The sequence below is a fragment of the Ovis aries genome, chromosome 17 (genome assembly GCF_016772045.2).
Source record: "Ovis aries strain OAR_USU_Benz2616 breed Rambouillet chromosome 17, ARS-UI_Ramb_v3.0, whole genome shotgun sequence".
In the NCBI taxonomy this organism is placed as follows: Eukaryota; Metazoa; Chordata; class Mammalia; order Artiodactyla; family Bovidae; genus Ovis; species Ovis aries.
Genome location: NC_056070.1, coordinates 34273663 through 34288636, shown reverse-complemented (window position 1 = coordinate 34288636; position 14974 = coordinate 34273663). Strand labels below are relative to the sequence as shown.

Below are 14974 nucleotides of genomic sequence, written 5' to 3'. Positions count from 1 at the left end.
ACATATATCATATGATATCTCTTCTATATGAAATCTAGAAAAAAAGGGGTACAAATGAACTTATTTACAAAACAGAAGTAAAGTCATAGATACAGAAGTTAAGTCATTGGTACAGAGAACAAGCTTATGATTACTAAGGGGTAAGGGGCTAAATTGGGAGATTACACATTACTATGTAAGAACATGCTGCATAGCACAGGGAACTGTACTCTGTACTCTGTAATGGCCTATATGGGAAAAGAGTCTAAAGAAAGAGTGGATATATGTATGTGTATAACTGATCCACTTTACTGTACACTTAAAACAAGCACAACTTTGTAAATCAATGTTTTTATAAGTCAAGAAAAATTTTAAAAAAGAGAGAATATAGTGAAGATCTCCTCAGGGCTTAATTAAATTTGAGCCAAAGGAAGGGAGCGTGTAGATTGTTACAATGAGAGGAAATAAGCTAGAGAAAAGTTCCAGTCTCATCCAGGTCCCTGGGGACACATAGTTGCTGTCTGTCAATGAATATTTTTTAAAGCCTGATGTATATAAATCTTTATTATATTTCCCAGGGATTTCCCTCTGAGCTGTAAACACTCAGGTATTGTTAAACGGATTATTATTCCAAAAAAAAAAAAAAAAAAGGATGCCAATTTGTATTCTAGTTGTTTGGTCTGTGGTCTCTCTTATTTCATTCAGTACTTTTTGATCTTTCAGTTAGCTGAATCTCAAAGTATCAATGAAACCTTTCCTTAATGATGTCAACAACTCCTACTCTTTTCCCGCCCCCCACCATCCCCTCTGCCTTTTGTTTTCGCTCTGGTCGGTGCTTCAGTAGCATTTCCTTGTCTGTGTTGGTCTATGTAGGTTTGCATCCACCTCCTCCAGACCCTACGAGTCCCCAGAGGACAGTCATGCTGTCGTTTCATAAGTTTTCTACCACAGGACCTAGCAAAGTGACGAGCGTAATATAGATGCTCAGTAAGTACTGAGTAAATATATAATTTAATAATGACAGTGGCCTAATCAAGTTTTTGTAGGTGTACACTTAGTGACTTCAAAAACAATTCAGTGACTTCCCTGGCAGCCCAGTGATCAAGACTTTGCCTTCCAATGCAGGGGGTGCAAGTTTGATCCCTGGTTGGGAAGCTAAGATCCCACATGCCTCATGGCTGAAAAAACAAACTATAAAAGCAGAAGCAGTGCTATAGGAAATTCAGTAGAGACCTTAAAAACAAATGCTCCATATAAATTAAAAAAAAATCTTTAAAAAATAAAGACAATTCAGGAATATCTTTGTTTGGAAAGATTTGAGGAGGTAATGTTGTTTAGAGATTATATCATCTAAAGACTCAATTTTCTATGGCACCCATGTAAACTGAGGAGGGCGTTCTGTGTGGTTCAGCCACTTGAGGGAAACCACAGCTGGAAAAAGGAAGGGAACCAGTGTTTGGAGGGGGCAGTGGAACAAGATAGGAAATCCTCAAACGTAGCTGCCCACTTGTACTCCTGGAAAGAACAGGGCAATGGAGGAGAGGTGGGAGGAAGGCAAAGAACTCAACTCGCCGGCCACTCAGAGCTAGCCACAGTGTTTGTGTAGGAAGGGTGATTTCTGATAAAAATAGAGGAGGACTTTTTAAGTTCCAGCACTTTAAAAGCAACTGTGGGCAGTTTGAATCATAGGGTGGTTCTTTCTTTTCTGGAAGAAGAAAAAGATGTTTCAGTTTTAAAGTCAGGGGGTTGAAATGATTGTGTCATTTCAGTGAGAGTAGAACATGTCAACAAGTGGACATGTTTTCATTGTGGAAAAGATGACTTGAAATTTGAAATTAAAAAAAGCAAATAGTTTCTGTCGTGGGTTTTCTTCCTCCGCAGGAACACTTAGAACTTTGCTGCATTTAGAAATAGAAAGTAAAAATATCAGGTGTCATATTCACCACTGTTTTAGAAATAGAAATCTTATTATGTGGGCTGGGTTTCTTAATATGGTTGAGATACACCGAAAAGAGAACAAAGGTTATCCACAGGAAAGATATTGTGAAAGATTAGCCTACAGGCTTATTTAAATATTCATGGTGTGATTATGGAAGCTAGTAGATAAAAAGAGGTGCTGACTACATGATAAAGTCCTTGATTTCCAGTTCAGTGCCTTGTTGCTCACTTAACACCCTCCATTGTACCTATTAGATATTTGACAGACTTGAATGAATCTTAAGAAGTTTGGAATGTAAGTATCCGTTAATCATTTTATGATATCATCAGCCACCAACAAGTATTAACAGTGATAATAAAGGTATTGTTCATTAAAAGGATTAATACAGACATTGTTGCTGTTCGTTGTTCATCACTAAGTTGTGTCTGAACTCTTGTGACCCCATGAACTGCAGCATGCCAGGCTTCTCTGACTTTCACTATCTCCCTGAGTTTGCTCAAACTAATATCCACTGAATCAGTGATGCCATCCAACCATCTCATCCTTTGTCACCCCCTTCTCCTCTTGCCCTCAATCTTTCCTTTCCATCAGGGTCCTTCCCAATGAATTGGTTCTTTGCATCAGGTGGCCAAAGTATTGGAGCTTCCCCTCAGCATCAGTCTTTCCAATGAATAATCAGGGTTGATTTCCTTTAGGATTGACTAGTTTGATCTTGCTGTTATAGACATTAGAAGTGTAAAAATAATAATTTAGGGACTTTTCTTACAGTCAACATTGTTGCATGTTTGAAATAAACAGTTGGTGTAATATAGTAGTATTCATGACGTTGTCCTTTTATAGAGAAATCAGACCACATGAACTCTGCTCAGATATGATTAACATTCAGAAACATGAAGCTGTAGGGGTTATCAGCTGTGAATGAAGAGTATTGAATAAATAAGCTCCTGGTCAGGGTAATTGGTTACTCTCTCTATTTAACTAATTGCAGATAAAGCTAATTAGATATTTATTTTACTGTCTAGAGATCTTCTCCAAAGTGATTTTTTTCACTTGCTTTGTCATAACTTTAGGCAAATTCTTCTCTTTGTACCAGACTTCACATGCATGCCATTTTTTTTTTTTTCACATGAGAGGATATGTCTGTGAGCATAAAGAAAAAAGAAGTGTATAGCTTCTTTCTAGATATACAAAATTGTTTTTTTCCCCCGTGGAATTTTTGTTTACAAACCAAGATGGTTTGTTATTAGTAACAAGTTATTTATGCTTCATAACTGATGGTAGTACGTAGGTTTGGAGCATGGTGGAAAACAGCACAGATGTCAATGTTTTTTATTGTAGATATTCTGAAAAGAATTAAAACTAGGTTTTTTATTTTTCATAGCATGTTTAGGGAAGCCTTTTGGGGGGTTATTATTTGGGGTTAAATTGCTTCAGTGAATCCATGGTTTCTACCTGGAGTTTTTCTCCTTGGTAGAGCAACCCCTCTCCACTTAGGGGGCCTGCATTCTGACCCCTAGTTTCCAACTCCAGTCCTGCCATTTATTTCTAGCACTACTTTCATTTAGTGACTCTGCTACTCAGCCTTTCTGAGCCTCAGTCTCCTCATTCATAAAATGGGGCAAATAGCAGTAAGGTTATTTGTTTGAAGATTTAATGAGATGCAATTAAGACCCTTAGCAGGGTGCGCTGAGTAGCCCATTGTAACATTCACTGGAGACGCTTGAGTATTGTAGTTGGAGTTGGTGTTTCTACTCTTGCTTTCAGCCATCCTTCTTCTTATGTTTTTCTTTTTCTCAGATCAACCTGTCACTCAACTTTCTCAAGTGCACTTGTCTGTCCTTTTCTGGTTAATTTATTTTTTATACATGGCTATAGAGCATGGCCTATAAAATAGTGGGGCTGGTTTCCATGTGAAGATTTTGGAATAGATCTCATAATAATTACACCTCCTACAATATGTACATAAATCACTTATTTAAGCATGAAAACATTATTTTATGTGTGGAGCAAACTCTCTTAGCATAATTTGAATGTTCACCTATGTGTTCCTGAATATTCACCATCTCATACCTGCACATTTTGACACATGCTTGCTCCTATATATTCTTGTTTAATCATTTTTCCTCTGGTTTCTAGCTGTTGATATATTTTCTCCTTGTATTGTATTAGAATTAATATTTCTTCTAATATTGCTTATTTGTGATGCTCATTATTTTTTATTGTGTCCCCAATACGCTTTGATCCAATGAGGTACAAAGGGAAGAGAGTTAACATTAATTCAGAGATGGCAGCAGAAAGAGAAAGAACAAACTGGTACCTCTCCTCCCCTCCCCTGCTGCCCATGCTTTCTGAGGTGATGGATTGAAGACTGTCCTGTGTGCTGGTGACCGGGGAGGGACAATGAAGGGACTGGAGGAGCTTTGTTTTCCAAGTGCTTCCCAATTGTTGTTCAGTCGCTAAATTGTGTCCGACTCTTTGCGACCCCATGGACTGCAGCGTGCCAGGCTTCCCTGTCCTTCGCCATCTCCCAGAACTTGCTCAAACTCATGTCCATTGAGTCAATGATGCCATCCAACCAAATCATCCTCTGTTGTCCCTGTTCCCGCTCCCTTCAATCTTTCCTAGCATCACGGTCTTTTCCAGTGTGTGGACTCTTCACATCAGGTGGCCAAAGTATTAGAGCTTCAGCTTCCCAATACCCACTGGATAATATCAAAGCTCCTCAGAGTGGGTCGCATATTCTCTGAGGCCTGGGTCCTTGCACCCTCTTCAACCTTAACTTTTAAAATACCTGCTATATTTTAAATTTGTACCCTGGTACCCTGGTTGTAGTTGTCCACACATCTCCGCCCCCGCACCGCCCCCCACTTAGAAAGTATGTATCTTTTTTCACACTCTTTGTGACTTGTACTGTTCCCCTGCTCTTCTTCACCTTGCTGACTGCACATCTCCAGCCCATCTTTCAGAGCTCAGTCTAGCGGATGTCTCCTCCAGGAAGCCTCCCTGAATAGCCTTTCCCTTCTTCATACTGGACCAAGCGCCTGCCTTTTGCACGGATGCCACTGCACACTGGAAATGACTATCACTGTGTCCTCCCTTACTTTGGAATGGTCTGTTCATGGGTCTCTTTTCTCTGATGGACTAAAGTCTATGACTGCTGGGACCAGAGCATATTCATTTGTCTCCCCACTGTGTAGCTCAGTGCTTGGTGCAGTATACCCAAGCCAGAGTTATTAATATGCATAGAACTTTTAACACTGACCTCACTGGGGTCTCGGGGGATGGAGAGACAGTGATGTGCTAACCCATATATTCTTTTCATGGGGCTGCCTGACTGTGGCCTCAACATTGGAATTCCTTCCAAACAACCAAACTGGCTGGATAACCCAATCCTTCTCCGATCTGTGGTATTACTCCAGCAGTGACTGTTTTCCTAACTTTGAATTCATATCTTTACATTATTTGTAGACTTTCTTCTTTATGTTGTAACATAGCTTGTTTGCTGACAACATGTATTTCCCATTTAGTCATTTCTTTTCCCGGATGCTTATTAAGATGACGGACTTTCTAAACACAGGAGACAATTGCCGATGAAATACCTGAAAGAAAATGAGCCACGCAGCAGATTTTCTCCTAGAAGAAGCCCGTAGGCACATGGTAGCATGCCTCTCAGTACAAACACAAACAAGCAATTACCTGAGCTGCTTCCTGTGGGAAACTCAGCATCCTACCACCCAGGGTGATGACTCCTGGGATTTTTTTGGAGGGGTTGCATCATTGTAAAGAAATTCATTCCTATGTTTCTCAACAAATGCAGATTTTCTTTTCATCTAGACAAACGGTGTGTCTTTGTTTGAGTTTATTTTCGTCTTTCTACTTTGCTTCTTTTGTTTTTTAAAAATAAATATTAAGTGTGCAATTTGAAAGGCAGTGCAAAAGACTGAGTGGTGGTTGTCACAGGCTTGATAAGTGGGGAGAGAATCGTGGCTTCCAGAAACATCTGGAATGTTTGTGATATGGCAGTTGCCTGCATTGTCTTCTGGGCTTCATCATTAATCAGTGACTTCTAGAATTTAATTGATACAGGATACATTTAAATTGCAGATAGTTATGTTAGTCTGGTTCAAATAATATTTAATAAATATACTCTTGTTTCTTTCTCTTTGTATTACAAAGAAAATTATATTAAACTAGCATTTTTAAGGATATTGTAAGAATGGAACTTTGGAATAAATCATGTTTGGAAATATTAGTGAGACTAGGTCTTACCAATTCATCTAGTGAAATAATGGTATATCTAGTCCTAGCAGATAAAAATCTACCCTATGAATTGGTAACTCATTATAATTTTTAGAGTATTGAGAATCCTGAGTTTGTATTTTCCACTTTATATTAGATAAAATACTAGTCATTCTTTTGTCGTTTGTATCTGGAAGTTCAGATTCAAATTTTGACATTAGCTGCTTCATGTAAGAGAATTATCAATTCATCTTGAGCTTTTTGTAAAAAAAGTTATTTGACTTAAAAATCCTCAAGTTGTACTTTTCCCTGAAAACTGGTAATGTTTTTTATTTTAGTTATTGTTGTTCTGCACTCAGTCATGATAACTCTATTATTTTAGTGATGGCAGTGCAATCAATAGTTTCATGAAATTTGAAGTTTAAGAAAGAATTGCTAATTTCAAAATGTAGATGTATGTAAAAATTTATATACATGGATTAGAGAAAAATGATAAAATGTTATTTTTCCATCCTGAAGTAACAGATTTTAATAGAAAGTCTTTATTTCATTTCATAAATAATGTGTGTTTTTTTTTCAGGTAGTTACAGAAAACTTGTTGTCCTAATGCTGAGAAGCAAACACTTTAAGAGGTTTGTGATTATTATTATTCTCTAGTATAAAGTTTGTTTCTCATCCCTTTCTGAAGTTTCATGGTGGAAATAAGGTGTTTCTTTGCATATGAATATGTTAATCATCTATACCCCAATATAAAATATAAAGCTTAAAAAAGAGAGACAACAGTTTGCTTGGAGAATTAGTGTCTAATACACATGGGGTGTTTGAAAATAGACACTTCGAATTTAAAATTGAAGATTGTTGGATTGGCATTTCTGTCCCCTTTGGTTGAGTATCTACAAGCAGTTCCACATTTCTTCATCAGGAAGTCAGGCTGACTTGTGATGAAAGATGATGAAGACAAATCCTAAACAGGGCTTCCTGTTTGTTTAAACCTCCAACCCAAGAGAAAATCGCTTCCAGTTTCCCTGTACAATCATGGTAATATATTTTCTTTTTAGATCGTTAGCAGACTGTTTAGCTTGTACTTGGCATTTCAATCATAGTGAAAGAGGTGAAACCCAAAAGACTCAGTGAATTCTCGTTATAAATCTAAAATTGGATGACCTTTACAATTAACCTCTGCTTCTTGTCCCGTTCTCATTCCTAACATATTATTCATTAATTCATATGTATTGATTATCTGCTCTGTGACAGGTTTGAAATAGTTACTAGGACGTATATAAAAGAAGCTAAAGCTTCTGTCTTCAGAGCTCATGCTTACAAAAATAATCATGTTAGAATATAGATATAAATTTAAAGATGGTAACTCCTCTGAAAGAATGATTAGATTATTCTCCTTGTAAGATGAGTGCTTGTGCAAAGTGAGATTTTTAATTTTGTGAATGATCTTTTGAAAACAAAACAGTACGAAAGAAAAGAAGTTGGGGAAGAATATAAACATATTTTGGAGGAAGACTTAGTTGTTTTTCTTAGAATCCTGGGACATCCAAATCACATTTAGGCAGGGGATTAAAAAATAGGAAATTGACCTCGGCATTATTTATACAGGAAAAATTTTATTTAAAGTTAGCTAAAGATCATTATTATATCTTAGGAACATATTTGACTGTTACTAATTTTTTCTAATATTCTTTACATTATAAACTTTATGATCAGTATTAAACAATTTTTAAAAAAGGGAGGAATGGCAAGATTTGACACCTAGAACAATTAATTATTAGATGAAATCATGCTAAAATAGTAATGTAAGTTCTGTGAATAATAAAAAAGGTCATGATACTCTTAATGTGAATTACTTTAACTCATGCTAATTGCTGGGCTTTCCTGGTGCCTTAGACGGTAAAGAATCCACCTGCAATGCAGGAGACCTGGGTTTGATCCCTGGGTGGGGAAGATCTCCTGAGGAAGGGAATGGCTACCCACTCCAGTATTCTGGCCTGGAGAATTCCATGGCCTAAAGGAGCCCGTATGGATGTGAGACTTGGACTGTGAAGAAGGCTGAGCGCCAAAAAATTGATGCGTTTGAACTGTGGTGTTGGAGAAGACTCTTGAGGGTCCCTTGGACTGCAAGGAGATCCAACCAGTCCATTCAGAAGGAGATCAACCCTGGGATTTCTTTGGAAGGAATGATGCTGAAGCTGAAGCTCCAGTACTTTGGCCACCTCATGCGAAGAGTTGACTCATTGGAGAAGACTCTGATGCTGGGAGGGATTGGGGGCAGGAGGAGAAGGGGACGACCCAGGATGAGATGGCTGGATGGCATCACGGACTTGATGGACGTGAGTCTGAGTGAACTCTGGGAGATGGTGATGGACAGGGAGGCCTGGCGTGCTGCGATTCATGGGGTCGCAAAGAGTTGGACATGACTGAGCAACTGAACTGAACTGAACTGAACTGAACTGAACTGGAAGGAGCCTGGTGGGCTACAGTCCTTGGGGTCACAAAGACTCAGACACAACTGAGTGACTAACACTTACTTAGTGTGAAAGTGTTAGCCTTTCAGTCATGTCTGACTCTTTGATATTCTATGGACTGTAGCCCACCAGGCTCCTATGTCCATGGGATTCTCCAGGCAAGAATACTGGAGTGGGTTGCCATTCCTTTCTCCAGGGGATACATACTAATAGCTAATATATACTAATAGAATATGCTGACAAAGGTCTGTCTAGTCAAAGCTATGGTTTTTCCAGTATTCATGTATGGATGCGAGAGAGCTGGACCGTAAAGAAAGCTGAGGGCTGAAGAATTGATGCTTTTGATGCTCCAATTTATGGTATTGGAGAAAACTCTTGAGAGTGCCTTGGGCATCAAGGAGATCAAACCAGCCCATCCTAAAGGAAATCAGTCCCGAATATTCATTGGAAGGACTGATACTGAAGCTGAAGCTCCAATACTTTGGTCACCTGATGCGAAGAACTGACTCATTGGAAAAGACCTTGATGCTGGGAAAGATTGAAGGCAGAAAGAGAAGGGGGAGACAGAGAATGAGATGGTTGGGTGGCATCACTGACTCAATGGACATGGTTTGAGCAAGCTCCAGGAGTTGGCGATGGACAGGGAAGCCTGGTGTGCTGCAGTCCATGGGGTTGCAAAGAGTTGGACTGGACTGAGCGACTGACTGAACTGAACTGAATTGAACATCTACTTCACTTTATTTTGTTAAATGCTGTACCTGCATTTTCTCATTTACCCCTGGGAATGACTCTATAGTATAAGTCGGATGCATTTTATAGAAGAAGAAATTGGGATAAAGGTTATGCAGTTTTTCCATTATCAGCCTCATTCTCTATGTGTTAAACTTCTGCTCAAGGGACATTTTGATTTCATCCTTATTTTACAAATTTTCATCTGATTTTATTTCTTTTTCCTTTCTAAAAAGAGGGCAGAAATGCCAACCCAACAATCTCCAACTTTAAATTCAAAGTGACTATTTTCAAACATCCCATCTCCATCAGACCCCAATTCTCCAAGTAATTAGAAATTTTTATCTAATTTACTCCCTTGATTTCTTCAATCTCCTTTCACTGTCACATAACACATCTCTGATCTATCATATATTTTCTCATTTGACAGATGGTTCACCAAATATTTCTATTTATATTTTACTCAAAGTCAAATGCACAGATGATAGCATTTTTCACTTTTGCAGTCTAATGTAGACTTGAATATGCTGGGTACATGTGTTTTGTTTGATTAGAAATTTAAGTAAATATCAACAGAAGTCTGACACATTTTTTGTCCTTCAAGGGGACAAAAAAGATGTGAAGAAATAAGACATTTATTGCTCAAAGCATTTGTCTGTACACACACACACACACACATACACATGCGCACGCACACACACACACACACACGTCTGTTTTTTTTGGAAACAAATCATAGAAATTCTCTGCATTAAAGGTGGGCAGCATGTTTGGTCATATTGTAAAGAAGCTCAGCAAATTCTACCTACCGCAAGCTGTCTGTTAAAACAAAAAGGTTCCATGTTCTTTTCTATCAACTTGTGTCAAGTCTGACTTCTGTTGTGGCAGAAATCATCTGAATTCTTAGCTTACAGAGATGTACATAAATTCTATCAGAAAAATCTCTTTAGAACATGGCACTGTCTTTGCAATTTGGAGTACTGATGTAAGTTGGCCATTAGCCAGTTACTCAGACTTTTAAACTAAGATGTTCTATAGGAAAGCCATTGTTACTTACGATGGTCTTTATTTTCAAATGGAACCATGATCAGGATGAAGGGCAGGCTGCCATTGGAGCAAATGTGCCAAGTTACAATTTCACTGGGAAATTGTGCTCTGCAAGGTGGTCGCACAGGTAATTCAAAACATGAATTGCCCTGATGAGACAAAAGAAAATCTCAAAATGTATCTTAAAAAATTGCTCTAATTATTTCCTAGTGCTTCTAAAGGCTTGTTATTTTAATGATTACATAACAATTTGGCATACGTGAATTTTCTGACAAGGTCCAGGATCTCAAATTGTAAAAATACTTTTGCTCAGACTCCTCCATGAAACAGATTGGCAGAACAAGTATTTTCACATCATGGCTGACCCTGGCCACTTAGTCATTAATGACTTTGCTCACTATGGAATTCGGAGCCTAATAATTTTCCTCTTGAAAATATGAATAATCTACCTAAAGAGGTTAAAAAAAGAAGTACAAGACTTTTTTTTTTACAAGAATATTTTTAAATTGAACAGTTCAGTTCAGTTCAGTTCAGTTGTTCAGTCGTGTCTGACTCTTTGCAATCCCATGAATCACAGCACACCAGGCCTCCCTGTCCATCACCAACTCCCGGAGTTCACTCAGACTCATGTCCATCAAGTCGGTGATGCCATGCAGCCATGTCATCCTCTGTCGTCCTCTTCTCCTCCTGCCCCCAATCCCTCCCAGCATCAGAGTCTTTTCCAATGAGTCAACCCTTCGCATGAGGTGGCCAAAGTATTGGAGTTTCAGCTTCAGCATCAGTCCTTCCAATGAACACCCAGGACTGATCTCCTTTAGGATGGACTGATTGAATCTTCTTGCAGTCCAAGGGACTCTCAAGAGTCTTCTCCAACACAACACTTCAAAAGCATAAATTCTTTGGAGCTCAGCTTTCTTCACAGTCCAACTTTCACATCCATACCTGACCATTGGAAAAACCATAGCCTTGACTAGATGGACCTTTGTTGGCAAAGTAATATCTCTGCTTTTCAATATGCTGTCTAGGTTGGTCATAACTTTCCTTCCAATGAGTAAGCATCTTTTAATTTCATTGCTACAATCACCATCTGCATGACCAAGATAATCACGATGGTGTGATCACTCACTCTAGTCAGACATCCTGGAATGTGAAGTCAAGTGGGTCTTAGAAAGCATCACTACGAACAAAGCTAGTGGAGGTGATGGAATTCCAGTTGAGCTATTTCCAATCCTGAAAGATGATGCTATGAAAGTGCTGCACTTAATATGCCAGCAAGTTAACTCAGCAGTGGCCAGAGGACTGGAAAAGGTCAGTTTTCATCCCATCCCAAAGGAGGCAATCACTCATTATCAGAGAAATGCAAATCAAAACCACAATGAAGAACCATTTCATGCCAGTCAGAATGGCTGTGATCCAAAAGTCTACAAGCAATAAATGCTGGAGAGGGTGTGGAGAAAAGGGAACCCTCTTACACTATTGGTGGGAATGCAAACTAGTACAGCCACTATGGAGAACAGTGTGGAGATTCCTTAAAAAACTGGAAATAGAACTGCCTTATGACCCAGCAATCCCACTACTGGGCATACACACTGAGGAAACCAGAATTGAAAGAGACGTGTACCCCAATGTTCATCACAGTACTGTTCGTAATAGTCAGGACATGGAAGAAACCTAGATGTCCATCAGCAGATGAATGGATAAGAAAGCTGTGGTACATATACACAATGGAGTATTACTCAGCCATTAAAAAGAACACATTTGAATCAGTTCTAATGAGGTAGATGAAACTGGAGCTGATTATACAGAGTGAAGTAAACCAGAAAGAAAAACACCAATACAGTATACTAATGCATATATATGAAATTTAGAAAGATGGTAACGATAACTCTGTATGTGAGACAGCAAAAGAGACACAGATGTATAGAACAGTCTTTTGGACTCTGTGGGAGAGGGAGAGGACGGGATGATTTGGGAGAATGGCATTGAAACAGATATAATATCATATAAGAAATGAATCGCCAGTCTAGGTTCCATGCAGGATACAGGATGCTTGGGGCTGGTGCACTGGGATGACCCAGAGAGATGATATGGGGAGGGAGATGGGAGGGGGGTTCAGGATTGGGAACACATGTACACCTGTGGTGGATCCATGTTGATATATGGCAAAACCAGTACAATATTGTAAAGTTAAAAAATAATAAAAAAATAAAATATGGATAAAAAAAGAAAGGCAATGCCAAAGAATGCTCAAACTAACACATAATCGTGCTCATCTCACACGCTAGTAAAGTATTGCTCAAAATTCTCTAAGCCAGGCTTCAGCAATACGTGAACTGTGAACTTCCAGATGTTCAAGCTAGTTTTAGAAAAGGCAGAGGAACCAGAGATCAAATTGCCAACATCCACTGGATCATGGAAAAAGCAAGAGAGTTCCAGAAAAACATCTATTTCTGCTTTATTGACTATGCCAAAGCCTTTGACTGTGTGGATCACAATAAACTGTGGAAAAATTGAACAGTAAACAATGTTTAATGCCATACATTTTGCAGCAGAAGGTTTTTTTTTTTCTTTATTAACCTATGTTCTGTTGTCTTTCCTGGACTGTATATGAGTTAAGGATAGAGCAGAACCCCATATGTGGGATTATAAAACATAGGCATGATGTTACTGGGGCTTCCCAGGTGGTGCTACTAATAAAGAATCTGCCTACCAACACAGGAGATGCAAGAGACGTGGGTTCGACCCCTGGGTTGGGAAAATCCCCTGGAGTAGGAAACGGTGCCCTACTCCAGTATTCTTGCCTGGAAAATTCCATGGGCAGAGGAGCTTGGTGAGCTAAAGTCCATGGGGCTGCAAAGTGTAGGACAACTGAGCAACTAAACACATACATGATGTTATTAGAATATGGCTAAGTTCTTACTATTTTTTTATATTCTGGGGTCCACATACATTTTGGTTGAAAAAATAATCCTATTGCCAAAATGATTTAAAAAATTACTATAGTAAATGAATATTTGATACCATGGGAAGTGTCCATTTTATATAACCTGAAGAAAAACTGATTATAAAACTAGAAGTTAAAATTATTTCTGTAAAAGAGAAAAAAAAAAAGTGAAGCAAAACAAAGGAAACAAAAAAGCTAAACAGCTGACTGTATTTACAAGATTTTTTTGTGTGTAAGTTAAAAACTGAAAAACTAGACACAAAAAAATGTGAGTAATATGTTTGTACTGCTCCATTTGGCAAGTTCTTAAAGGTTACAGGAAGAGAGTGTATTATTGCTTAAGATGATGATAATTTATATTAAAAAATAAAGCCAGCATGTGAGCAGGAAGGGGAAATTGCTTCATTAATTACCTGGTTATCTTATCAAGGCTCTCACTCTGGTTTTCCGGAATGCAGAGCAGCTTTCATGAACATTGCTCAGAATGGCTGGGGCAGCAGTTCTCCAAGCTGAGAGATTTTACACTCTTTGTTCCCTCTGCATTTATATTTTATGCAGCAAGCAGCTGCCTGGGTGGGTTTGGTGTCAGAGTGAGAGACCAATTTTTTCTGTAGAGGTCCATCCAAGAAGAAGAGAGCTAGGCTTCTTCCCTCTGTGCTTTCAGTTAGCTCAGTGGGGCCAGCTTCCATCTTTAGGATTAGAGCAGTGCCTGACTCCATCCTATGCCAGCAGGCAAGCTCTTGAATCCAGAGAAACTGAAGGGGAATGTAGGAATGTGGATGAGATGAAATTGGCCAAAACCATTTTCCTCAAAAGATCTTTTTTTTTTTGGGTTAATAAGTGGTGAGTATAATATTGAGAATATGTAACAAACAGTTAATCCTGATACAGATTATTCATGATTTTTCAGGTATTTCATGTATATTTTGAATAAATTCAGTTCAGTTCAGTTCAGTCGCTCAGTTGTGTCCGACTCTTTGCAACCCCATGGACCACAGCACGCCAGGCCTCCCCGTCCATCACCAACTCCCAGAGTCCCCCCAAACCCATGTCCATCGAGTCAGTGATGCCATCCAACCATCTCATTCTCCGTTGTCCCCTTCTCCTCCTGCCTTCAATCTTTTCCAGTATCAGGGTCTTTTCAAATGAGTCAGTTCTTCGCATCTGATGGCCAAAGTATTGGAGTTTCAGCTTCAATGTCAGTCCTTCTCAGCGTCAGTCCTTCCAATGAACACTCAGGACTGAAAAAGATCATTTTGAATGCTGTAAGTTCTAAGTGTTCAAGGGCACTTCCTTCTGTCCAAAGAGTTAGACAGTGGTTCCCTCTCAGGGGTAGATTTTATTCTCTTTGTTTATCCTTAGTGGAAATAAGCAAATAGAAATTTATAATTCTATTTAGTTCTTTGGCCCATTTTTTGATTGGGTCGTTTATTTTTCTGGAATTGAGCTGCATAAGTTGCTTGACATACGGATGGCTAACAAACACATGAAAAGATGCTCAACATCACTCATTATTAGAGAAATGCAAATCAAAACCACAATGAGGTACCACTTCACACCAGTCAGAATGGCTGTGATCCAAAAATCTGCAAGCAATAAATGCTGGAGAGGGTGTGGAGAAAA

General features: G+C 38.8%; 1 long non-coding RNA gene across 1 annotated transcript in view; it reads left to right on the top strand.

The window, feature by feature from the left end:
* LOC121816923 (uncharacterized) overlaps positions 1-14974 on the top strand; it is a 259574-nt gene that overhangs the window by 142523 nt on the left and 102077 nt on the right. Inside the window, exon 4 of the long non-coding RNA XR_009597002.1 lies at positions 6738-6789. This is a non-coding gene — a long non-coding RNA (uncharacterized LOC121816923). The remainder of the gene's footprint in view (positions 1-6737; positions 6790-14974) is intronic.